The sequence below is a fragment of the Anomaloglossus baeobatrachus genome, chromosome 2, assembly GCF_048569485.1.
Source record: "Anomaloglossus baeobatrachus isolate aAnoBae1 chromosome 2, aAnoBae1.hap1, whole genome shotgun sequence".
In the NCBI taxonomy this organism is placed as follows: Eukaryota; Metazoa; Chordata; class Amphibia; order Anura; family Aromobatidae; genus Anomaloglossus; species Anomaloglossus baeobatrachus.
In genome coordinates, this window is record NC_134354.1 from 501,769,679 (window position 1) to 501,796,432 (window position 26,754).

Consider the following 26,754-nt stretch of genomic DNA (forward strand, 5'->3'; position numbering starts at 1 on the left):
CTTTGCATAAGTAGGGTACTGTACCTCAGATCTCAATTTGGTGTCTACTAAATGATTAACTATTTGTCTAATTGTACAACATTAAGAAAACATAAGTAACAACATGGAATATTGAGTGCAAGCTTCTGAAAACTAACACATCTATAAATGTCTACCTATCTATCCATCAATAATCTACCTATCTATCTATCTATCAATAATCTATCATCTATCTATCTATTATCGATCTATCGATCTATCTACCTATCATTCTATTAGCTATTTATCTATCCATCTATTATCTATTTATCATCTATCTATCTGTCTTACATCTATTTATCATTTCCATTTTGTTCAAAAAAGCTTTATTGGCAGGACTAAATATACATTAGTTTTGCCAAAGCAAGTGTATAATAGGTATAGAGACTGTGGTGATAATGGATAGGGACTGTAGGAACAATGGATCGGAACATGTCCAGGGTGGGGGCTATGGAAGTCTACGGCTTATAATAGTCTCAAAGTCTATGACATTCACTCACATACCTCGCTGCTATCTCCATTGCGCTCTCTTCTTCCCCCAGAAGGATATATGTTTTCTCTTCCTCCTTTATGGAGCTGAAATCTGCAAAGAGGTTGGAGAGTTTCCTGATGTGAGTTTCCCTCAATGCTGAGTATTTGGTGCAGTGTAGCTGGCAGTGAGTTTCATCTTCCAGGTCCTTCAGGTCATACTGTTGGCTCAATCTGTCCTCCCTGGACTTGTAGCTCTGCCTGTGTCAGACAGATTTGATGGCCAGACTGTGGGCACTGAGTCTATATTGGCTTAGGGTCCTGCAGTCTCTTGGGTCCAGGAGTTTCTCCTGATATGGGACCAGCCTGTAGTCTCTTTGTAGACTCTGGTACATGGTCAGTTTCTGTGAGGTGATGAAATTGCTCTTTCAGTCACTGACATACCTCTCCTGGCCATCGTCTACCATCTTCCTGATTCTGGCTTTTGTCAGGCTGCTGTGAATGGTTATTTTGTCCAATTGGGTGAGCTGTTCCGAGAGATCTCGTTTATCTGGACCACCTACATGTATCAGGGCTTTATGATGATGGGTGCTTGGATTGCTACTCTGTAGGTGAGACTGAAATGACAGTGCTCTCTTCAGAACTGCTAGGTGTAGAGGGAATCTGCCCAACTCAGTCGACAGGCACTGTTGGACATGCTTGGATGGACCTGTAGAAGGTGTTTAAAGAATTCAAGGTGGAATATTGCTGTTGGGCTGTAATTCCACCTTGACCAATTTCGGTAAGTTTGAAGGCCCTAGAAAATTGGGTCGATGATGGAATCTAAGATTTTTATCCATACCCTCACTGGCGACTTCAAATGATAGAGTTACCTTCTGATGGCATAAAAGGTTTTGCTGGCCTTGTCTTTCAGGATCTTTATGGCTTGTTTGAAGCTTCCTGACTGGTGAATTCTAGGCCAAGGTAGATGTTTTTGTCCATTAATGTAAGGGCATAGTCATTTAGGAGAAATGAATGGTGCTGGTCCGATCTTCTCTTTTTCTTCTGGAACACCATGATTTTTCTTTAGGTTTATTAGTAGTACCCATGTGAAGCTGAATTTCTCCAAGATTTGTAGGTTGTATTGGAGGCATTTCTTGGTTGGTGACAGCAGCAGAAGATCATCTGCATGAATTTCACATGGGCATTATGGAATATGAGACCTGAAGCAGTTGAAGATTCCAGAGCAGTGGCCAGCTCATTGATGTAAGTATTAAAGAGTGTTGGACTAAAGGCCCCATTACAGATAGTGATGTTGTTAGCAAGATCGCTGTAATGTCACAGGTTCTGTGACGCAACTGCGACGTCACTAGCGATCTCGCTATGTGTGACACATAGCAGCGACCGCCCCACCCACTGCGATTGAACGTCCTAGTTCATTTTTTGATCCTTGGTGTCCCGCTGGGTAGCATGCATCACTGTGTTTGACACCATAACAACGATGAGCGACCTCGTTGGCACGCCTGCGTGGAAACACTACGCCTATATCGAGGTCTGAGTTGTCAGAATAGCTGCTGTTTGGCAGGGTCCCAATGAACGCCGAGGTTGTTATATGGATCACCATATTATTGCTGTGTCATTAATTAGATCTGCCTATTTGCCAGCTCACTAGCGACCATGTAGCGACGTACCAGCGATCCTGACCAGGTTGTGTCGTTGTTCGGATCGCTGGAACGCCACTTTGTGTAAACCTAAGGTCCCATTACATGTAGCGACGTTCCAGCGATCCCAACAATGATGCGACCTGGTCAGGATCACTTGAAGATGGTTTTGTACTGCCTTTGTATGGTGTCATAGGCTTCCCTCAGAACCAGGTGTCTCCGTGTTTATAGTTTGCGGCTGTTCTCAAGGTTTCCGTACGGCTTTATTTTCTCTGTAAAACAAACCATTTATCTGTTTTTCCTTTGGCCTCTTGTAGTAGACTTTTTAAGGTTGGACAATTTGGCTATGGTGTAAATTATATTGTTGACATCATTTGTACTTTGACTTACTTCTTCTGGGTTAGGTTTATATTAATATTTAGTGGTAAGTGGTAGAGTATCTTCTGTATTTCAGGTCTACTGGGAGCCTCTTTATATTTTTTTTCTGACGCCTTGGACTATTTATAGGATGGATGCCGGTTGAAGAGGCTGCTCTGCTGTGGCTTTTGTGTGTATGGTTTCCCTGTATATTTCATGTACAGAAGTTGACTGTGGTGTGACATGTGCATTTGTGGAATGACTATGAAGGCACCGATATTTGCCAGGTCCATATATGTAACAGCATAATCTACTCCACTCCTACCTATATGGGAGTTTAGTGTACATCTTCCTAGAGAGCATCCCTTGGTACATCCTTTAAGAATGGGAGGATCTAAACTTCTACATAACTTAAGGAGCTTTTTGCCACTTTTGTTTACACTAATGTCATAACTATTTCTCTCAAAGTTTTCTGAGTCATGGCCATCATTCTCTGTTTTAAATATGCAGATATTTCCATCCGTGGTCAGAAAGTCTTTTTCTTTCCCTGCATAGAGGTCTCCTAAAATGAGAACTTTTCCCAGAGACTGATAATGGGTGGCTTCTTGGAAGATCTCAAAGCTATCTGGATTACTGTAGGGGACTCTGGTGGTGGTATCAACGAGCGGCTGTTGATAAGTCTTTGGCTTTACCCAGAAAGAAATGAGATAGGATGATGAAACTTTACATTTATTCCACATACTCTCCCCTGATGTCAACACACATTTTACATCGGTATTCCAAGTTTTGTAAGCTTAACATTAAGAAGGATTTCGGTTGTGCCTCAAGCCAGGCATCCGGAGCAGCCATGGTATCAGAAATGGTGTGAAATTTGGTACCAATGAGGTGTTTATTTAGGTTTGGAAACAGATGATAGTCGGAGGGACATAGATCTTGTCAATATGGTGGGTGGTCAACCAGCTGGAAGCCCAGCTCTGCCAGTTTTGCCATGGTTGCTTGTGCAGTGTGAGAGGAGGCGTTGTCTTGCAGGAACAAGATTCCTTTGGACAGCTTGCCGCACCTTTTGTCCTTCAGAGCTGCCTTCAATTGGTACAAAAGTTCAATGTAATAGCTTTCATTGATGATGGAACCCATTTGAAGGTAGTCCACTAGCAGCATGTCCTCTTTATCACAGAACACAGATGCCATCACGCTAGTGGCTGATTTTTGTACCCTGAACGTCTTTGGATGAGGAGAACCACTGTGTCTCCACTCTTTTGACTGTTCCTTGTTTTCAGGGTCATACAAATAAATTCAGGTTTAATCCATAGTGAACAGTCAATCAAAAAATTCTTATCAGTCCGGAGACACTGACAAATGGACCAGGAAGTTTTCCCTCACATGCTTCTCTGACATGTTGTCAAACATTGAGGGACCCACTTTGCAGTTAGCTTCCTCATGTCCAAATGTCTATGGATAATGACACAGATATCTTCACGGGAAATCCCCATGATATTTGCTATTACTTTAGCTGAAAATCGTTGATTCTCCAGTATGAGAATGATCTCTGGAACAACAATCACTCTCAGTCGTCCAGGATATTCCTCATCATTGGTGCTGAAGTGGCCCGTTTTAAATTTGGCAACCTAGTTCTTAACTGTGGAATATGAAGGGCATTGATCCCCCAATGTCTGCAAATTATCACCATGAATATGCTTTGTGAACTTTCCTTGCAGAAACAAGAATTTTATCACTCCTCTGCTATCAGTTGCTGTGAATATCGCATTAGACTACACCATTTTATTTTCCCGCATGCGCAAAACACTTTTGCCATAAGCAACAAACACATTTTGAAAACATATATTAGACACATAAGGCTTTCATGTGATGTAACATTCATTACCATAGAAACAAAAAAAAATCACAAAGCCAATGTCTTATCAGCAGCCCTTCATATTTATCTATAAAAATAAGCTGCACTCCAGAGGTCAAGATGTGAAAGAATAGAACACTGTTTATTAGTCCATGTGGCTGTGGCTGGAGAAATGTTCGATTCAACAATAGAACCATTCTCGAGCTTAAGAAGGTTCTATTGTTGAACCAAAACATCTCAACAACCAGAGCCACATGGGCTAATACATTATTTTTTCACATCTTGACCTGGAGTGTGGCTTATTTAGCTGCATGTATTACATTGGACCAGAGGGTATGTGTTCAAAGAGCTTTGCACACACTCAGTAATCTTTTAGTGCTGATTCATTATATTTCATATAATATTATTATTATTATTATTATTATTATTATTATTATTAATCTATCTAACTATCTATATATCTATCATCCTATCCCTTTTCAATATTTGGCCAAATATTAAAACTTGTAAAAGCATGGAAGCATACTATAACTTGCAACAAAAACCTATGTAATTAAATTTTATTGCAATGGGATTACTTCTATCACTTCTTCTTGCTGTGGTACCCTCAGATGCCCTTAGCTAGAACACTCAGAATTAACAAATTAACAGGGATCTATCTGTTTCAATACTACATTATCAATTAGCCACAAGCAGGCGCTATTTATTGCATTAATCTCATTCAGTTATATTTCTTATTTATGTGAGTATGACATTTTCATTTGTAGCTTTAGCAGTTGGACATCATTCAGAATGCTGCAGCTTTATTCAGGGAAATGAAAAGTAAGGAATCCATAGCAACCTCTCGTTTCTTGCAGTTTTTTAGACTTATTTCTCCAATCTGTCTTGGGTAAACTGACCACTCACATTTACCACTTGCCGCATAGTACAGAACTGTCAGTTGTTAAATAAACTAACCCCGAGATGAGTAAGGGGTACTTCACACACAGCGAGCTCACTGCCGAGATCGCTGCTGAGTCACGCTTTTTGTGACGCAGCAGTGACCTCATTAGCGATCTCGCTGTGTGTGACACTGAGCAGCGATCTGGCCCCTGCTGCGAGATCGCTGCTCGTTACACACAGCCCTGGTTCGTTTTCTTCAAAGCCGCTCTCCCGCTGTGACACACAGATCGCTGTGTGTGACAGCGAGAGAGCGACAAATGAAGCGAGCAGGGAGCAGGAGCCGGCGTCTGACAGCTGAGCTTAGCTTGTAACCAAGATAAACATCGGGTAACCACGGTTACCCGATATTTACCTTAGTTACCAGCCTCTGCAGCTCTCACGCTGCCTGTGCTGCCGGCTCCGGCTCTCTGCACATGTAGCTGCTGTACACATCGGGTTAATTAACCCGATGTGTACAGCAGCTAGGAGAGCAAGGAGCCAGCGCTAAGCGGTGTGCGCGGCTCCCTGCTCTCTGCACATGTAGCTGCATTACACATCGGGTTAATTAACCCGATGTGTACTGTAGCTAGGAGAGCAAGGAGCCAGCGCTCAGTGTGCGCGGCTCCTTGCTCCCTGCACACACAGCTGTGCGCTGGTAACTAATGTAAACATCGGGTAACCATACCCGATGTTTACCTTAGTTACCAGTCTCCGCACCTTCCAGACGGCGGCTCCGTGCAAGTGCAGCGTCGCTTGCACGTCGCTGCTGGCTGGGGGCTGTTCACTGGTCGCTGGTGAGATCTGCCTGTTTGACAGCTCACCAGCGACCATGTAGCGATGCAGCAGCGATCCTGACCAGGTCAGATCGCTGGTCGGATCGCTGCTGCATCGCTAAGTGTGAAGGTACCCTAAGAAGAAGACCAATTAGCAGAACTATGGCTTATTGCATCAAACCAGCGTGTTACTAATAGGACAGCAAAATCAAACTGACTGTTATATGCTTGGTACTATGGGAATAATTTGCCATATTTCACGGAAAACGCTTTCATTATTTTAAAAAAGTATAACTAGGAATATATTTGCCTATAATGAGAAATTACCATTTTATGGATGTATTTTTATGTGTGTCTGATTCACTAGTATGCAAAAAAGCATACAATATGTCAATGATGGTGTATGATTCACATGCATATATGTAATGGTGTATAATTGTGCAGACTAGACTGATAAGCAGCTGATATTACAGGTTTCTGATTCACAGTATTTACAAATTTATCAATGGCCAAGCTGACCACTTCACCATCCTAGGGTAGCTTGGAGGGATGTAATATAGGTAAAGAGTGACAAAAAGCACACAAGAGGGCATCACCTGGGCAATATATGTTGTAGAGGGTATGGTATCGCTCACCTGGCGGGGTTGTGTTAGCCACGACTCCTATGTAGGTGCAGATACCACCTGCTGCTGCTTCGTATGTTGGAATAAAACCAGCAAAAAATGTATTAGTGGAAAGGGATATATAGATAAATTTGCAGCGCTGCTGTCAAGAAGATGTGCAATGACGATGATAGCGTGGAACAGAAGAGCAGTTTTATTAATCTACACATTTCAGTGTTGAACAAACTTCATCAGGAAAAAACTGCAATGATTATTAGAACCAGGTAATACAAGGCAATAATCGTTCCATCACCCTGATGTAGGACTTTGGTCAACTCTGAAATGTGTAGATTATTAAAACTGTTCTTTTGTTTACCACCATCCTCTCCATTGGATATCTTCTTGACCAACAGCACAGCAGATTTATCAGAATATCCCTATCAAATAGTGAATTCACATTAAACAGTCACTCCTTTACTTTGTATTTAGACCAGTCATGCTACACAAATAGTATAGCCACTGTGGTGTCCTATTCCAGAAGTTGTAGTGTGCAATCTGAATAAATGATGATTAGTACATCTATATACAGTAGATAGGTCAATAAGCAGACATAAGAACTGTATGACAGTACAATATCAGTGATTTCTGTTTACAATGCTTATCAAATGGGCAAAGTTTGATTTGAATGGAGCCAAAGCTTTGTGAACTCACAAATCACAATTCTTCATCCCATAGTTGGCACCTTTACTGGTTCATCTAAAATTTTCATAGACAATCCAGGCATATTCACACATTTCCTGGTCCAAAATGGGTTTGCAGGCAAGGGTGTGCATAGACCTCATTTCATCTAGTTTGGGATGTTTCTAAATACAGAACCTTAACACCCCTATTTTACTAACCAGGATACTTTAAATTGTCATGTCCTTGTGTTTCAACTCCTTCCACAGGTTTAATCAGAAAAATAGACCTAGAATGAGAATACGCAAAAGATATCTGAACAATTTCAGTCTGTGCGTAAGTGATTATTTAAAGTGACTGAAATCTGGCTTACTTGCTTAAAAAAATTGTTTTATTGTCTGCTAAACACAAAATAAACAGATATCTGAAACAGAATTCCATATTAAGCAATAGGAAGATTGTATCTTACTATGCTTATTACAGATGTGGGAGGCGAGAATATCTGTTAGTGAAAATAGCTAACTCAAACCAATTTTATAACCAGTAAAATTGGTCTGAATGGTCAGAGATCTGTCTGTGTAAATGCTGCTTAAAAGATTATTCACAATTAGGGCTATTCCCCATTTCTTAGGATAGGGGATACTTGCTATTCTGTGCGGTGTAGACCAAGATTGTGGCTATAAAACCCTGATGATTGAATTTTGCACCCAATTTAGAATTGAAAGGAGGTGGCATATTCAGACTTTAGTACTATATTAAAAAGAATCCAGCACTCAGATAATTTGGTAAAGGTGATTTTTTTAATGGCGGTCTAAAGGAAAAGTGTACAGCATGTAATGTTTCTCAAACATACGCTGTCAGAAGCGCTGTAAAAAAATAATATTAGGTGATTTTAGCTCTGTCTAACTGTGCTAGAAAATGTAGAAATGCAGATAAGATGAACCACGTCAATGTGTCAAATATGAGTAGGTGCCTGGGAAGTGCGACCTGCGGTGCTTTACAGAGTAACGCTCTCTAGTACTCTCTAGCCTCATGTACATTCATTGATTACTGGAATGCCAGAAGTAGCTGAGCACAGTGTGACGACATGGACACTCACTGCCTTGCATGGGTTAACTTTCTTAAAATTCAGCCAGACATGAAGACAGTTTGTTTATAGATGGGGAATTATCCCTTATTGTTCTCCAAGACTCTTGTTGACTCATGTAATTGCCTTGGCTAACGAAGGCCAGACACCCAGATAAATCAATTATGCAAACTTCCCATTGTATTACTTAGTGAATTGCTAGATGTGATGTAACTTTCCTGTCTCACCCTTGTCTCTGGATATTTGAATATGGCTTGAAATCTAGCCAATAAGAGCCCAGTCTTTTCCACTAATTGTGAAGATCACAATGGTCTTAATGGAGAGCTCAGGGGTATAAGAAGGAGGACTGTCCTTTTGCCCAGAGAGACTCTTGCTACATGCTACCAATCTAGGACCTACGGATCCGATTGGCAATTCATAACCAAACCTGGATTATAATACTATATGGACTTCAGCATCGAATGCAAGGATTTGGCTTTTATATGAAGGACTACATAAGAAGGAATCCAGCTTGGGACAGTTATCTGACTACAGACTTTGCGGACCTCAGCCAGCTTCCTAAATCTGGCGTTATTCCATTCTCGGTGAGTGCCCGCCGAAAGCGGGGTGCTGCTTGATTGGAGTAAGTAGCCCTGAAAGCTCTGAGGCATGGACATTCTAAATCCCTGGTGAGCCAGTGGAAGAGTGAAACTCTGTTGCCTGTTAAATTTGTGTGTTTTGCTGGTTATGTGCTATGTGCCGTTAATTGTTTGGGGATCCAATAAAGTCTTAATATTATGATTCCCTCACCCTGTGTTGTCTGAGTAGTGTTCCGGCCATGGTTAAGGAGGTCGGGCATTCAGTTGGGATGAGCCCTGGGCAATGCTGTCTTTCTAAAGGCGGCCGGGCCAACGGACAAGAGCACCCACTGACCCCCGTGTCTCCACACACAGTGGTTAGCTTTCTCTGATAATCCCCAATCTGTTTTTTGGGGGGGCAATAACTCATTAAAGGGAACCTGTCCGGTCCAATATGCACCCAGAACTACAAGCAGTTCTGGGTGCATATTGCTAATCCTTACCTAACAGTCCCTGTATCTAGTAGCAGGGAAAAATATTTCTAAAGATCATTTATTATATGCTAATGAGGTCCATGACTGGTCATAAGGGCGTAAGTTCCCTTGGCTAGCCGACCCACATAGCATGTTAGCACGCGTAATAACATGGTAATGAACGCGCAGCTTCGTTGCACATACTCAGTCTTGATGGTGGTCAGTGGAGGATGGATGTGCACTGTGCAGCTTACACCCGGCATCAATTTAGTGCGCATGATCAGAAGTCCAAGGGAGTCCAGATCATGCGCAATGTGCATCCATCCTCCGCCGGTCGCCATGAACAGTGAGGTATGTGCGGCCAAGCTGCACATTCATTAGCATGTTAATACGCCCACAGGGGCGTGCTATCATGATATTTGGGGTGACTAGCCAAGGCAACTCATGCCCTTGCAACTAGTCCCTGGTCTCATTAGCATATAAGAAACAATCTTTAGAAATACTTTTTCTAAAGATCTGGTTTTTTATGCTAGTGCATACAGGGACAGTTACGCAGGAATTACTAATATACATCCAGTACTGCTCATGGTTCTGGGTGCATGTTGCACCTGACAGGTTCCCTTTAAATATGAAATTTTAAAGATTCATCTCCATTTTTTCATATTTCTTCATTGTAAAATGTTATCCATGTAATGAGGCATTTTCTGAAAATAAACAGAGTGCATAAAAGTATCTATTATGGAACTGCTGGATGTTGGAAGGTGAATGAGTTGTCAATTTTAAACCAGAAAATCACAATTTTTATATACCATATTTACTTGTACCATTGTAGGTACACTGAAAAAATAAATCTATGTAAATTTTTCAGTATTGTTGCAGAAGTATGATTGTTCCATATGAGATTTTCCGAGGTTATTGGCACATGTTCAGTAAATACAACTCCGTACATGAACATTCATCTACAGTCCCTGAAGTGAATTATTTTTCTGATCACATATTCAGTAATATTTCAAATTCTATGCCTGGTACCTTCATAAAAAAGGTAAAAGTAAAGCCAATTTCTGTTTATCTAGGCATAAAGATTCATTTTAATGCTTCACTGGGTGCCAGTCATTCATTTACTGCCAATGTTTTTATGAGACTTAACTTATCATTCTTTAATCAGTGTGGTTTTCTTCACCAAAAGAGATTAAGAACTTTTCTAACAATTGTATTTTTGTTACACTTTTCAATTGCACCTTGAGTGCCAAGACTATACTTTATTTAAAAAAAAAAAATCCATGTCTGCCAAGCAACAGTTAATCTTTCACATTGTGGACTTTCAATTCCTCCAATGACACTTAAAGACAGACCACAGCACGAGCCCCATGGCGATGTGCGGAGGTCACCATAGCCAGGATTGGAAGGGAGGAGTGGCCCTCTTTAGAAAGGGAGGAGTGGGGGTGCTGTAGGGCTTTTAAGGGGCATCAGAGGACGGAGTTTACACATTCCACTCTCTAGGGACAGTGAGGTAGTCCTGCTTACCTGATGATGGAGTCTGTGGACCAGCTTATGGTGCGGCTTAGGGCTAGTGCTGGAAGTCATTCCCCTAGCTGACTACAGGAGTGGATTTGAGAATCAGCAGCGTGAGTCCAGGGGTGGTGGGGAGTTCTTCCCCTCCGGAGCGGCACCCCCGCAGGTCTATAGGCTCTGGTGAGGCCGGCACCAGATTTGACTTCCCGGGCCCAGCGTCGCCACAGAAGCCCCTGCAGGGTCTCTCCTGGCTGGGTGCCGCACACGAAATTACCTAGCAGGCCCTGGCCGGGGAGGAATTCAGGTGAGCAGCTGGTCCCAGCGGTGGTGTGCAGGCTCGTGCTTGAGAAGGGGGCGGAGTCAGCAGGTACCTCGTCATCAGATGAAGTCTGTGCAGCCATAGGGGCACTCCGGTGATGCTCCTGTAAGGCCCCTGAGCAGGTTTCTGCTGTGGAGCCACCAACAACCCTGGAAAAGCGGAAAGATTCCATTAGCGCAGCGGCGGGTCAGCCCCTGTACTGCTCCAATCGGGCGACCCAAGCCTGCAGTTTCGGAGGATGTGCCTGCAACCCAGCCATTGTGGGAAGCAGATGGGGGGCTGCGCCCTGGGAGCCCAGGAATGGGGATGCAGCCCTTTGGTACCATTAGCAAATCACGTTGCTGGTGAGGCCTAAATTTTCCACATGAGGTGTCATCTAGCCCTTCATCCCAAGATGTTTGTTCCTGTGAGGCAGGACAGAGTAACCAAAGTGGGAAAGATGGTCAAAATGAGCAGTGGGATGCATGATTTCCGGCTGACAGCTCTTGTTCAGCCTGGTGAGTGTGTGTCTTTGTCCTGTTTTGTTTCCTCATGTGTATATCAGCACACAGTGTAGATGAAGTGATAGGGCCAGTTGGATTGGGGGCAATTTGTAGCGGGTTCTTGGCATTTTCCCCCTGTGCTCTGATAGGAATGAGGGGCTCTTGGAGTTTTTTGAGGCATTTTGCAGATTCGTTCATACATATTGGGGGTATTGGGGAGTTTCCGGCTCATGTGGGTGTTTCGACTCGTACAGCAGGTTCACTTTTAAGTGGGACACTGGCTGGTGGGGGGGAAGGAGTGGCGTTGCCCCCCTCTCCCAGGTATTAGTGTTGGTACAGTCCGAGTAGGCTAAGGAAGACAGTATTCATTTAGATGATAGGGTGTGTGGCAAGGTTGATGTCCATTTTTTAAGGTCCTTTTTGGTGCCCCACTGGAACTGGTTGCTGGCGTTTGCACTTAAACAGGCGTGATAGGTGTGTAAGCACCTGAGAATCGCTCACATTTATTTTGCTTTATGGATTTGATTGGTGAGGCATATAGGGTTTATGGAGGATAGACTTAGCTCCGCTAGAATGAGAAAAAATTCATCAGAGAGGAGCCATTCCCCTCTCCCCTTTAGACGTGTTCAGAAAGATATAGGTTGGCTTCAAGTATGGCTTCGGCCAGGGACGGGCATTCCAGTTTGTACGGGGTCGGGTTTGCCAGCCAGTCAGTAAGTCGGGGAGCTGGAATTCCTTCCAGTCAGTCAATTCTCCAGAAACCCGGGTGGCATTGGCAATTTAATGAGAGCCAATGCAAATTTGGGTCTTGTGGCTGGGAATTACACCTCTGCTCGCCGCATTGCAGTGGTTCATCCCATGGGGCATCTGAATGCTTCGGGAGGGGCAAGCCGAAGATCGGACACAATAATACTCAAGGGGTGAGGCAATCCGCGATGTACTCATACCTATATGGGTCCCCTGATTGGGTAAAAGGGTGAGTTCTTGAGGTCTGGTTTTGATGAAGATATTAGGATTCTGCTCCCCCATTCAAAATTTGGGGCCTGATGGTTAAGACTGATATTGAGTCAGCTTCAGATTGCGGTTGGTTCATTTGGATGGTGTTTGGTTGTTGTTGGGATGGGGAATTGTTTCTGGATCGGTGCTTGCCTGTGGGTGGGTTGATATCTTGCACATATCTTGAATTCTTTTTATTCAACCCCTTTTTTTGGAATGGGCGGTTCATGACATGTCAGGCCTGAATCTCTCATATATTATTGAATGTTTTTTTGTGTGTGGCTCATGCAGGTTCTTTGTAGTACCCAAGCATACTCGGACTCATAAAATGGATGGCAAAGTGTTTTTGGGGTTCCTTTGGCGCCTGACAAAAAAACAGGTCGGGCCTATCATTTGCTTTGGTTTGGTGAATTGTTATTGATTCAGTGAGCTGGGAATTTTCACTTCCCGTCATTAAATTGTTTTTTGTTGAAGGCTGAGGTGTCTAAGGCTTGTCGGATGAAGAAGTTAGCGTTGAGGGAGGTTCAGTTTTTATTGGTAAATTAAATGTGTCATTTTCAGTGCTGCCCACAGGCCACGTTTTTTCTCGGAGGTTAACCAGTGCTTTGGCTGGGGTATGGCACACCCCCTGACGAAGGCAACCTCTTGTTGCGGAAACGGCCGTCGGGTGGGTCACGGTCCCCCCCCTTCTGATTGGCACCCAGCGTCTCCTCGTGTGGCTCCATAGTGGGTAAATATCCTGCTTGTTTATTGTATTGTGGGTAATTTCCTATTTACATTATATGTATATGCAGGGCTATGGCACGGGGTGTTCTAGTGACATCTAGTGGACGCTTTTGATATTTCTTCAGTAAAGGTGCTTTATGATTTTGCAAGTTTGGCAGCTATATATATATGTGGGTTCTGTGACCTTGTTTGGAACTTTTAAGTCCTGTATTGTTTCTGTTTCACCCTTACATGTGCATCTTTCAAAAAATAAAATTTCCATGAAATTATCCGGGCGTATGGTCGTTTGTCCTCTCTATGTACTTTGCTAAATATTTTGCGACTAGCCCTTATTAGTCCTAATCTGCACAATGGTAGTTTGTTGTATATATATATCTACTAATCCTATGTACCTATATGTACCGGGTAGGAGTATATCATATACCATGTGTAGTTGGTTGTTGGTATTTATTTATATGACCCACACTATTATGTACGTCGGACTGGGGTGCATAGGGCGGACCTTTTGGTCAGGAGTGTATTTGGAGTGGTATACTGGTTGCTATTTGCTGATGGATGAATGACTTGGTGAGCAATTTTGAGAGGAAATTGTTTACGAATGTGGGGGCAGCAAGGGTCCTGTGGCCTACTTTTTAAGGGGCAATGGCGTGTTGCTCGGTAGCCTGAAGGTGGGGTTTGAGCCAAACTTACAAAGTCTGGCCATGTTGGGAATTTTTTCCGATATTGGTTGGGTTGCAGTTGTGGAAAGGGAAATTAGAAAACCAACAAATTTGTTTTAAGTGCAACACCATGGGTGTGGTATTAGCGATAAATAATATTCCAGCATCTTCCTACCCAGCAATCCGGGTGTTGTGGCAGCTAGGGTGGGTCTGTCTATCCATTCATGCTTGTGTGACGGTGTCTCATGTACTGGGAAATGAGAATTCAATCACTGTTTCCCTCTCTTGTTTTAGGTGGCATAATTTTTTGAATTTTCCCCTGGAGGCCGGTATCAATGGCTTGGAGTGCCATGCTGAGCTCAAGAATCGTGGTCTTCAAGCTGCCGGACCCCTGATTCTTCCGTCGTTTGCTGTTAATACATGGGTGGCCTATCAATCGGCCTTGGGGGCTTTTTTGGGAGCGTTGTTTGGGTGCTGTTGGTCAGTCATTAGGAGAGGATGACCAAGGCAGGAGTATTGCTGCTGTCTAAATTGAGTGAGTTGATAGCAGATGGCTGGTTGGTGGCTAAAGTGAATCGTTTTCATGGCAGTTTTGGCATTCAGTTTTTCATGCAGCAAAGTTTGAAGGACTTATCTAAACCCCCCTTTTTTGGTTTAGCTGGAGTCAGAGGTTTTGGTAAGGTCACAAGACTGTTGATGGTAAGCACCCTCTGCCATTTTTAGTTGTTGGAGCGTGGGGCAGGGAGTTTGGAGTGATTTGTAAGTCAGTTTTGGAGTAGTTGCTTTTTCGTTTATCTTCTTCCCTGGTTTTATTTCAGGGCTTTGAGGGTTAGCCACCTGGTGCCCCTTTTCAAAACTTTTGCCACTGGCCTGGTGTGATGAAATGTTTTTTTCGACAACGGAATAGAATCTTGGATTTGAAAATGCAAAGTGGACCAATTTGATACCCGAAGGCGGGTGCTCTTTGGTGCATGTTGGTGCTATAGCATCCTGTGCAGAGTTTTGGGGAGTCTTTTTTTTGCAGTTTGTTCTCATTATTGCGTGAACTTATTAAATTTTTCATAAATTTAACCCGAAATCCAAATATCCCTAACTTTTTTTGAGTATATATACCTTTATGAATGTCACGACATTTCACCTAAGTAATGAGCTTTTAAAATCCCTTGTATAAATCTTATATTAAAATAGAGTTGTTCCTGAACTAATATTTAATATATAGCGTAAAATATTTCTGAAGTTCTGACAGTTATATTAAAAATCAAAGAGAGCTTATTTCTCAGTCACAAATGACAATGCTAGAAAGAAAAGTAAGACGTTGTTTGATAGTAGCATACAGACATTAAATCAGATTAACAAGTGTGTTGACAGTGAAAGTGTCTAGCATTAATTGGTTGCTATTTATCTTCCTTTTACAGTCTGGAAGGAGTGTGTTTATCTCTTTGGCGAACCTATAAATTCCAAGCAGCCCAACTTTCTTCTTGGGTTTCCTTAAAAATCATCATTTTTTAATTAACAAGATCATTTTCAAGTACCAATAAAATGCATCAAGCTTTTTTGAAGCAAGTAATGCAAAAAAGGGTGTGATTGGGAAGGGTTTTGGATCCCATACAAAACCGCTCAAGCTCTAGATTTCTATATATATAAAGACCATATCATACGTTATATAGTAAAAAACATGTTTTAGTATAAAATGTATATAAAATTATGTTCCAATATAACAATACAACAATATGCTTGAAAATGTGAATAAACTTATTTCATGATTTATATATCTGAATTTTTATTCCAAATATGCAGTCTGTGCAACCTCTGTTTCTGTGCCAGTCCTGCTTTGTGAATGGTATTTTGGGTTGCATGGCTGGCACAGCCAGAGCCCAGACCTGAATTCAATGAATAATCTGTGGGTAGCTACAGCTGTACATAGGAGATGCCCTTGTACTCTGACAGATTTGGAGCCCGATTTTGGAGAATATGGGAAAACAGTGTCAAGTTTGTGCCATGTTGTTACACTCATAGCCAAAAAATAATGAATGCTCAAAGGGCACTTTAACAACATTTTATTTAGGGTTTGCATATTTAAGCAACCACTTTATTTTAGTTCGTTATATGATTTTTTACATGTCGAAAACTTTGACATTTGACAGGAGTGTAGATAGACATATATGCATGTTTTTCTCACTATCTGACATGAGATCAGAATAAACCTTTCCCATTTTAGGTCAATTAGGATTATCAAAATTATATATATATTTGCCAAATGCCAGAAAAATGAGAGAGAGAGAGGGAGAGAGAGAGAGAGAGACTGTTTTATGACATTTTTATTATTTTCTGCAAAGTCAAAAGTTTACATACATTTCCTAAGTATTTGGTTCCATTGCTCTTAAACTGTATGACTTGGGTCAAACGTTTTGGATATCATTCCACAATCTTCTCACAATAGTTGGTAGGAATTTGGTCCCATTCCTCCTGATAGAACTGGTATAACTGAGCCTTGTTTGTAGGTTGCCTTGCTCATATCTGCTCTTTCAGCTATGCCCATAAATGGTCAATAGGATTGAGATCAGGGTTTTTTGATGGCCACTCCAAAACATTGACTTTGTTATCCTTATGAAATTTTGTAACCAGTTTTGCAGTATGCTTTGGGTCATTGTCCATTTAGACGACACATTCCACCCAAGCTTTAAGTTACTGCCTGATGTCTTTTTGCTTCAGTATTGCCACCTAAACTTCTTTCCTCATGATGTCACCTATTTTGTGAAGTATACTAATTTCTCCTGCAGGAAAAAAATCCCAAAACATAATGCTGCTACCCCAGTGTTTCAAAGTTGGGATGCTGTTCTTAGGTTTCAAAGCTTCTCCCTTTTTCCTCTAAATGTAGTGATCCTCATTAGGGCTAAACAGTTCAGTTTAGTTTTGTCAGACAATAGGACATGTTTCCAAAAATTAAGATCTTTGTTCCTGTGTGCATTTGCTAACATTAATTTGGCTTTTTTCCGTTTTATTTGGAGTAATGTATCAGCTCATGTTGATACAATACTCCTTTCACTGTGGATAATAACACAATCTTACCAGCTTCTGCCAGTATTTTCATAAGGTCTTTTGCTTTTGTTCTTGGGTTAATATGCACATGTATGTCCAAAGCATGTTCATCTCTGGTACACAGAACCCGTCTCTTTCCTGAGTGATATGATGGCTGGACCGTCCCATCTTTTTTGTACTTGCATATAGTTGTTTGTATAAAGGAACAAGGGACTTTCAGGTATCTGGGAATTGCTCCCAAGAATGTGCAAGTCTACATTTCTCTTTCTGAGATCTTGGCTGATTTATTTTGACTTTCCCATAATGCTACACAAAGAAGCAGCGTGTTTCAGGTGTGCATTAAAATACATCTACAGATGTGAAACACACTATAAAGAAAAAGACATGGATCACACATCCCAAAAAATACAATGATCTAAAGCCGTTAGGCAACAAATTAAATAGAACATGAAGTTGTTTGTTACCATTCTGATCAGATTGTATTAAGCCCACTGCCACATCACGGCAAACCTCTGAGTGGGTCCCTAATCTAAACCTTATAGTGTGACACTGTTCATTAACCGCTGCTGCAGGGGCAAAGCACCAGCAGTGCAGGTGACCTGGCCTGCCTCACAGCGCCCATGCTGCAAGGCAAAGCCCCCTTGGCTCCAGGCCCCCCTGACATGACACCACCACAACAGTGGCCAGCACACAGTACCAGCACACAGGGAGAGGAGCTGTGAACTCACCTCTCACTGGCTCCCATATGTGAACTGGGAGCAAAAAAAGGCTTTTTGCTTGGATCTGCACTCCCCCCTATTTGGCACAGGTGATTTTAATCAGCAGGAGACTGCAAGAGGGGTCAGCCTTTTTTTGCTCCCAGTTCACATATGGGAGCCAGTGGGAAGTGGGTGCACAGCTCCTCTCACTGTGTTCTGGTACTGTGTGTTGGCCGCTGTTGTGGTGGTGTTGTGTCAGTGGGGCGGTGTGTCATTATTCTGGCATTTGGCAAATATAAATTAACTTGGTAATCCTAATTGACCTAAAACAGGAAAGATTTATTCTGATTTCATGTCAGATAGAGAAAGAAACGTACATATGTGTTTTTTTATTAGACAGTGTATGTTAACTTCTAGTTTCAACTGTATAAGTGTGTGTGTGTGTATATATATATATATATATATATATATATATATATATATATATACTTTTTTTTAGCAGGTGTGAACCTAGATTTAACAGTAAGAAAAGGAGGTTTAAAGCATACATGCACAATTAAATGATAATTGGGTAGGATTTTGCAATATAATGGCTTTTCTAAATAACCCACAGCACACAGGTTGCCTGGTGTCTTTTCCCGGCTGCTAGGTGACTATCTTAAGTACAGGAAAGAACATCATGGCATTTTACAGTATTAAAAAAGCTCTGAGTATGGTCATAAACTGTATGTGCACTCAGTCATTTTTAGACAAACACCACTTTTGAAATAGAAGATATTTCAGGATAATGTCGATGGTGTTTTTCAGTCTTTGTCACCCTCTCTCTGAATTTATAATCCCCCCTACCATACTCAATAGGAAATATTCCTCAATCACATGTCCATTTAAAACTTATAGTAAGCCACAAAAAAAAAATCCATCAGTATGAATGATTATGAATTGCATGATGTTATCCAAATCCTTTGTTGTACATAAATGTTACCTAAATATATGCACAAAATGTGATTAAATAACTCCCAGCGGTTAAAAAAACTATGTATAAAAAAAATAAAAAATCTTATGTGTGAATAATGCACAAAATGCATGGTGTTATCCAAATCCTTTTTTATGCATAGATGTTACCTAAATATATCCACAAACTGTGATCATAAATAACCCACTGCAGTCCAATAGCCATGAAAAAAAAAAAAAAAATATGGAAAATTTTGGTGCTGGTCCTTTCCTTTTTTCTATTGACTTGTGGTAGCCTGCGACGTCCATGCACCTGTGGGTCTGCGGAACTAACGGTGAGCTTTCTCCCTACCCCTGTTTCTTTTGGATTACACATACCCTTCTTTTGAAGCCTAAAACTGTAAAAAGAAGTTAAAAGGGATAGAACATATGCAAAAAAAATAGTTTTGACATTGCTGTGCATATGTTCGTTATTTTTTACCATTTGTTTGTGTTTTTTCATGAAGGCTCCTGGAATTATACAACTGAAAAAGCAATTATTTGCCCATAACCTAAGAGTCATAAGCAAGACATATCTTCGTTTAGGGCTATTTCACACATCCGGCTTTTTGCCGGATTGCCAGATCCGGAGCACTCCAGTACAGTGTGATACAGTACAATGGCAGCGTGACAAGCTCTGGTCATATGCTGTCATGTGACCAGAGCATGTGACCCAAAAGTTGTCGCGATGCCATTGTACTGTGTCAAACTGTACTGGAGTGCACCGAATCCGGCAATCCGGCGCAAAGCCGGATGTGTGAAACGGCCCTTAGCAGAACCCACAGAAAATACTTCAGATGGTCTGTGTTGCTGGTTATCAGCAACATTTACTAACAGACTGATTTAGAAAATGTATTAGATTACAGAGTACTACACTCCAATCATTTTTTTTTAATGAAAATGTTGAGGTATACTTTAAAGACTGTGGGCTAGATTCATCAAAGCTTTTGTGCATGTATTATGGTATGATTTTTTTAAAAAAAGTTTTATCATTTTGACGCAACTTGAGGCTATTCTAAAATTATGTGATTTTTTTATGTTCTCATGCCATTTTCAACCAGCTCCAACAAAGTGAGTGGAGCAGGGGTGGGATGGGAGAAAATTCAAGGTGAGCAGTGGTGTTCGAAACACCATAAATCTTACTCCAGCAGGGACTGCAGTAGGATAGGTGGTGAGACAAACGCAGAGGTGGAGGCCATTTTTCCTATGCTCCTGATTCATGAACATATATATGCCTCGGTGGATTTTCCTGATGAAGAAGTGAGGACACACTTCGTAACACATAGAATAAAACCACCTATAATTCAGTATTTTTGGATTTGTATCATTCCTACAACAGCGCAGAAATAATTCCACCTTTATTCAGTTCCTGATCTATACCGTTTTCATGACTGAAGTGTCTGACTTCTGCACACCTTCACTTTAAGACTGGTAAGACGAGTCAGGCATTGCATACTTTACTTTTGTTTCACGTGGTGGCACACTTATCTTCAAACGCTTGTGATCATTTCTCTTTGAACATGGAATCCATACCATTACAATTGTACAGCTTAGCAGCCGTGTTTACAAGAAGACCATTCATTTATAATGATTTTGTTTAGTTTTACAGAATCTTCCTTCCCTACTAATGAGGGTTTCAAGACAATACATAAATCTCTGTGGAGCCATTGGCAGTGACCTCGCAGTTAGTTTAGCTGAATAACAAAGTGAAATCTTTGTTTACAGCACAGTGTAAAAAATTGTGGAGCTATACACACAGAAGAACATATTGCTTGTCTTTGAAGAGAATACTTAATGATAAAATATATTCAAGATGAAGCAATCTTATAACACCATGATAAATACCTTTGTTCAATAAAAGATTCACTAATGCAATCATTAAGAATTAAAAACTACTTGTTTGAAGTTAAATACTGGAAAAAAACAAGTTAAAACCAACACTAATACTATTATGTGTGTAACGTAACAGTTGATTTTATCAGTATTGCTGATATTATAGGTGACATTTAAAAGAAGAAAACACAAACTCTTTTCCTGTCAAGAAAAAATAAAAGAAAAAAACAAACAGCAACAAAAATAATAAAATATACTGTAATACAAACTTGTAGTAAACACACATACAAATTTCCATAGACAATGTATTGAAAAAATACTGCATTGCCTAATGAGAAATTTAATACAACATCTTGTAATGCAAAACTAAACTGATGCTTAAGTAGTATGGGACATTGTGAAAGGCAAGTTTTCTTTTTTGTAAACCATAAATTGAATCTCAAGATGTCAAATTCACGTGAAACCATACATGTTAGTTAATTTTAACCTGAAATTGATGAATCCCTGGTTCAAGAACTATTTTAAAGTCATGATGATTAGGGATGTGTGAACCCAAACTGGAAAGTTTGAGGTCCGTACCAGTCACATCGGGTCCTATGCTAAACCCCAAACACAGATTTTTTACTGTACGTTCGTTTTCTGTTCTGGTTTGTCACTCAACTAAAGCTTGTTGAAAGGTTCCAGAGCAGCTAATCAGTAAGCTTTTCCCTCTATTTTGATATCCAGCCACGGTAATGATCACAGATAGGTGCTGAAGCCAATAGGTTTTGTTTTACCCATGTTGGCTATCAAAATATGGTGGGAGTCTACATCATTTTTTTTTACACTACCATACAGCAAACTGACTATAACCAATCACAGACACTGAAATAGGTTGGGGGAGGGGCGTATATAGCAGTCTGCAGCCAATCACAGACACTGGCGCAGAGGGTGAGTGGCAGAAGCAGTAATTATTGATAAACTTTAATTAGTGGATCCGGAAGAGAGTCTTACTGCAGTGTGATCCTCTGGAAAAAAATGAGAAACATGGTATGTATAACTATCCTGCTCTTACTACCATTTAACTTCCATTTAACTAACTAACATAACTAACCTAAATATTTTTTACAGTGATTTCACTGGCTTATCACAGCTATGCCAATACTTGGCATGGCTGCGATGGCTCCGGAAATTCCCACAGCCTAAAGATTTGCTGATTGGCTGCTCTGCAACCTTTCAACAGGCTTTATTTGGATGAAAAACCTGAACAGGAACCAGACATATAGTTAAAAGTCTGTATTCGATGTTCAGTACCGAACACAATTTGGGATTGCTCATCCCTAGTTGCAATCATTCATCAATATTTCTCCGCCTTCCATGTCCAGAAAGATTAGCAACAGTGCCATGCATTGTAAACTTCGTGATTATGCAGCACACCATGGACAAAGGTAACATCAAGATCTCTGCAGATGGACATGTAAATTTGAGATTGTTGATATTTTTCAATAATTTTGGTTCTCAAGTCACAGTTCTCTTCTCTTCTATCTTTTCATTGTGGTTACTGTGACACACACAGACACACAATGCAAAGGTTGAGTTTCAGTGATGAGCAAAAGAGTAATATGCTTTGAATTTTTGTCTTTCAGGCTCCATATCTCATCATCCACTACAGCTTTGAGAATGAAGCTACCTTCATTTTATAGACAATCATCTTGGCTATCTCATGCAAAACTTTTACTTGCAGCTTTGTTAGTATTTTGTTAATCTCCTTTGGCTTTCAGCACTACTTAAATCCTTCTCAGCATTCTCTCGATCTTATTCATGAATGTCTGGACCAACATCTGATTCCAGGTCTCTTCTAAATCTTCCCAGTATTGGTGCATACTGTTTGACTCACTTAGATATGCTTACAGCTTTTTCTTAAAATCTACCCCCAAGTGTTCAATTTGGTTGAGGTCTAGGGAATATGGGGGTTAATCCAGCACCTCTGCTTCATTGTCATTGAACCATTTGTTTACTTATCTTGAAGTATTCTTTGGGTCATTGTCCTGCTGGAACACTATGTTGTCCATTTCATACCCATAATATTCGAGCGTACAAAGTAACTCATCTTGTAGTATATTAAAATTATAGCTTCTTAACCTTTTTTTTGGCCACCATTCCAGGAGTTTGTAACATACATTGCATGGTGCTTGCATGGACGTCTGTGATCTCACTATTATGAAGCATATGATCTACCTTCACTGCCGTGTTTGTCGCACCACAACTAATAGACCTAGTGATGAGCAGCCTTATTGACTCCAATTTTTTGCCTTGACATCCACCTCTAGGTCTTTAGGTCTTTGAATGGAAGGGCGGACTTCATTTAAAATTTTTTCCAACTGTCATGGCAATCACATGATGCAGTTTGGCAATTTTCTTGTCCAAGAGACCGCTATTGATGAACTGGATGATGCTATTTCTCTTTTCTTTGGAAATCTTCATGGCTGTTCATTGAAAAGAAACAGTGACCTTTCACTTGATAATCAACCTACTAAAACAGTGAACTCTTAAGCGGGCTTTACACGCTGCAACATTGCTAGCATTTGCTGGCGATATTGAGCGCGATAGCACCCGACCCCGTCGTACGGCCGATATGTGGTGATTGCTGCCGTAGTGAACATTATCTCTACGGCAGCGTCACACACACATACCTGCTCTGTGACGTCGCTGTGGCTGGCAAACTGCCTCCTTTCTAAGGGGGTGGTTCATTCAACGTCACAACGACGTCACACGGCAGGCATCCAATAGAAGCGGAGGGGCAGAGATGAGCGAGACGTAACATCCCACCCACCACCTTCCTTTTGCATTGCCGGTGGAGGCAGGTAAGGAGATGTTCGTCGCTCCTGCGGTGGCACACACAGCAATGTGTGGTGCCGCAGGAACGAGGAACAACATCGCTAATAAGCAGAAAATGATTTTTCATTTCAGGACGACCTCTCCGCGGCAAACGATTTTGACCGCTTTTGCAATCGTTTAAGGTCACTGTGACCCTGACGATAATTCATTAACGATATTGTAGCATGTAAAGCCCGCTTTAGGGAATGTGAGAGCAGGTTGTAATTTGTAATATACAGGAAGAAATTTTTTTTTCAAACTCTAGTAGTAAAACAGTAACAAATTCAAAGACATTACAAGAATCTATATAACTAATCATATGCTAACTTGTTGCCATTCATATTTATGTATGAGATAGCCAAGATTATTGTCTATAAAATGAAGGTAGTCTCAAGTCAAAAATGTAGTGGATGGTGAAATATGGTGCATGAAGTCAAAAGTTCAAGACATTGTAACCCTTTTGCTAGTCACTGTAACTTTTCACTTTTTTTGGGGGATTCTATATTACCCACACCTGTTACTTGCTATAGGTGAGTTTGAATGAGCACCACATGCTTGAAACAAAGTTATTTACCCACAATTTGGAAAGATCTCAATTATTTGGGGGGGATTGTGTTAAATTATGTGAAAATTAACTCTGTCCTCTGTTTTTTTATGTTTGTGTACAACAAAACATGTATAATTGCAATTATTTCCTGAAAGAAATACTTCATTTTCTGCAGCAATTTCAAGGGTACCATGACTGTATATATATATATATATAAATATATATATATATATATATATATATATGTATATATATATATATATATATATATATATATATATATATATATATATATATATATAATAGTAATGAGTGGGTACTACAATGCTCGGATGCTTGGTACTCGGAACAAGCAGTCGGATGCACGGATGGGTGTGATTCAAGTATCCTAGTATGATGAAAGTCAATGGGATTTTAATATTTTCCAGGAAATCTTTAGGAAAAGTGCTCAAACCCCTTATTGAATTCCATAGTACTCTGATATTTGAGTCACGGCCATCCAAGCATCCAACTGCTCTCTATGAGTACCAAGCACTTGAGTCTGGTAGTGTTCTCTCATAATTAATATACAGTACATATATAGATCTATATATATATATATATATATATATATATATATACATACATAGATATAGATATATATATATATATATATATATATATATATATACTGTACCATATATATATATATATGCTACTCTTAAAATAATGTCTCTACTTTCACACTTCCCTAAAGGAATATATTGGATGCTTTCACTTTTGTGTACAATTGTATTCTTTGCTTGTCATACATATTTTCATGTTTTCCTCCATAAAAAAGAAAGTCATTGCATCTACAAATTATTCCATTAGTTCAATACTTCATGCTGGCATTGTGATTTTTTCCCCCCAACCTACTGTTAAAATGTTCAAAATTATTCACGTACAGTAAATTTTTATTTCTCATATCCAATCTGTTTTATAATAATTGAAAACAGCATTGAGAATGTTAAGAATGTTTCCAGTTGAGACTATGTGGCTAAAAAATATCCTTACCTGTTTATATTTTATCAGAGGATGCAAAAATATGACTAGCCTTGGAGAAAATTCATCCTCCCTATAATTAAGTCCAGTGTAAGAGTTCAAAGTTGTTTTACTAGCTTTTATGAAACAGAAAAGTATATCACTATATCTGAATGCAAGCTAAATTATGCCACCAGATTATAGAAGCAGCTATTTTTCATTTTTATAAAGCAAAAGCATAAGTACTAGGAAACAGGATTGTAAAATACATCCAACAAAATGGATACAGGCATCCATAGGATTGACTCAAACCCACAAACAGACAATATGCACAAACGATATAATAGATAGAGATCAGCAAGTACCGTAATATTCACAATCGCTATACTCGTAATAAGTACATTGTAATACTCGCGTATTTGTTCCGAATAGCGAGTACAATGCAAGTCAATGGGAAATGTCAGTAATTTTCTGCTGGACCCAACAAAGAAGTCTGGGGGCCTAAGGAAAAGACATAAATGGATAGGAAAGTGAAGAAACTGAATGGGGAGAGTCTGGAGAATATGCCTGCATGCATTTCTTACTCACATATGGTTTCTAGGAATAAGGATGTCACAGTATCACGCTACTTATTCTCTCTCTCTCTGTGTCTCTCTCTCTCTCCAAGCGCTTCATACTCTCTGATTACCGGTGCAATGCGGCTGTCATACTGTTCCCGTGGCCTCTCATTCTTCTTCCATGCCCACTCATTAGGCTCATACATATTCACTGCTTATTCTAACCACCAGTGTCTGTGAATGGTTGCAGTCAGACCCGCCCCCATACTGAGTGACAGTGTCTGACTGTAAGCAATCACAGACGCCGGTAGGCGGGTATATATTGTACAGAAAAATAAATAAATAATTTTTAAGAAAAATGGAGTGTGGTGCCCCCAGTTTTGATACTCAGCCAAGATAAAGCCCAACTGCTGGGAATTGGTATTCTCAGACTGGGGAAGTTTATGATTATTAGGCTCTTTCCAGCCTAAAAATATCAGCCAACAGCTGCCCGTCATTGCCGCATCCATTAGATGCAACAGTCTCGGCACTTTATCCATTACAAATGGGGTAATATAGAGGGTTGATACCAGCTGTGTAATGTCAACTGGCATCAAGCCCTGGCATTAGTGATGTCACAGCATCTATCAGATAACCAATATCACTAACCCAGTCAGTAATAAAAAAAAATAGACAAAAAAAAAATATTTGAAAAAAAAACTCCCCAACACTTTCTCTCTTTCACCAATTTAATGGAAAGAAAAAACATATCCGGGTCTGGCTAATCCAATAAGGGGGTCCCACGACGATCCATACTCACTGTCCAAGTCAATGAAGAACAGAATGTTCCCCATTGGCTGGGAGAGCAGTGCAGGGACCTGACCTAACATCATTAAGTCCGGCCAAGTCATAGCAGGACAACGAGTGCCGACGTTATGAGTTCAGCGGAGATCATCACCGCAGGTAATGAACTTAGCTAACCTTATGATGGCAGTGATAGTCATCCCTGCAGCTGGCAGTGGCACCCGACGGAAGCCACACACATGGCCAGCCAATCACAGTAATGCCACAACCAAGATGGCTGCAGCAGTACTGTGATTGGTTAAGAAGTCCAGCATGTTTAGTGGCTTCAA

The 26,754-nt window shown here is 40.6% G+C and overlaps 1 protein-coding gene across 8 annotated transcripts in view; it reads right to left on the reverse strand.

Annotated features, from left to right (window-relative positions):
* The window catches only part of DMD (dystrophin), a 4,177,531-nt gene that overhangs the window by 2,996,116 nt on the left and 1,154,661 nt on the right, over nucleotides 1-26,754 (reverse strand). The gene's annotated exons all lie outside the window — the stretch shown is intronic.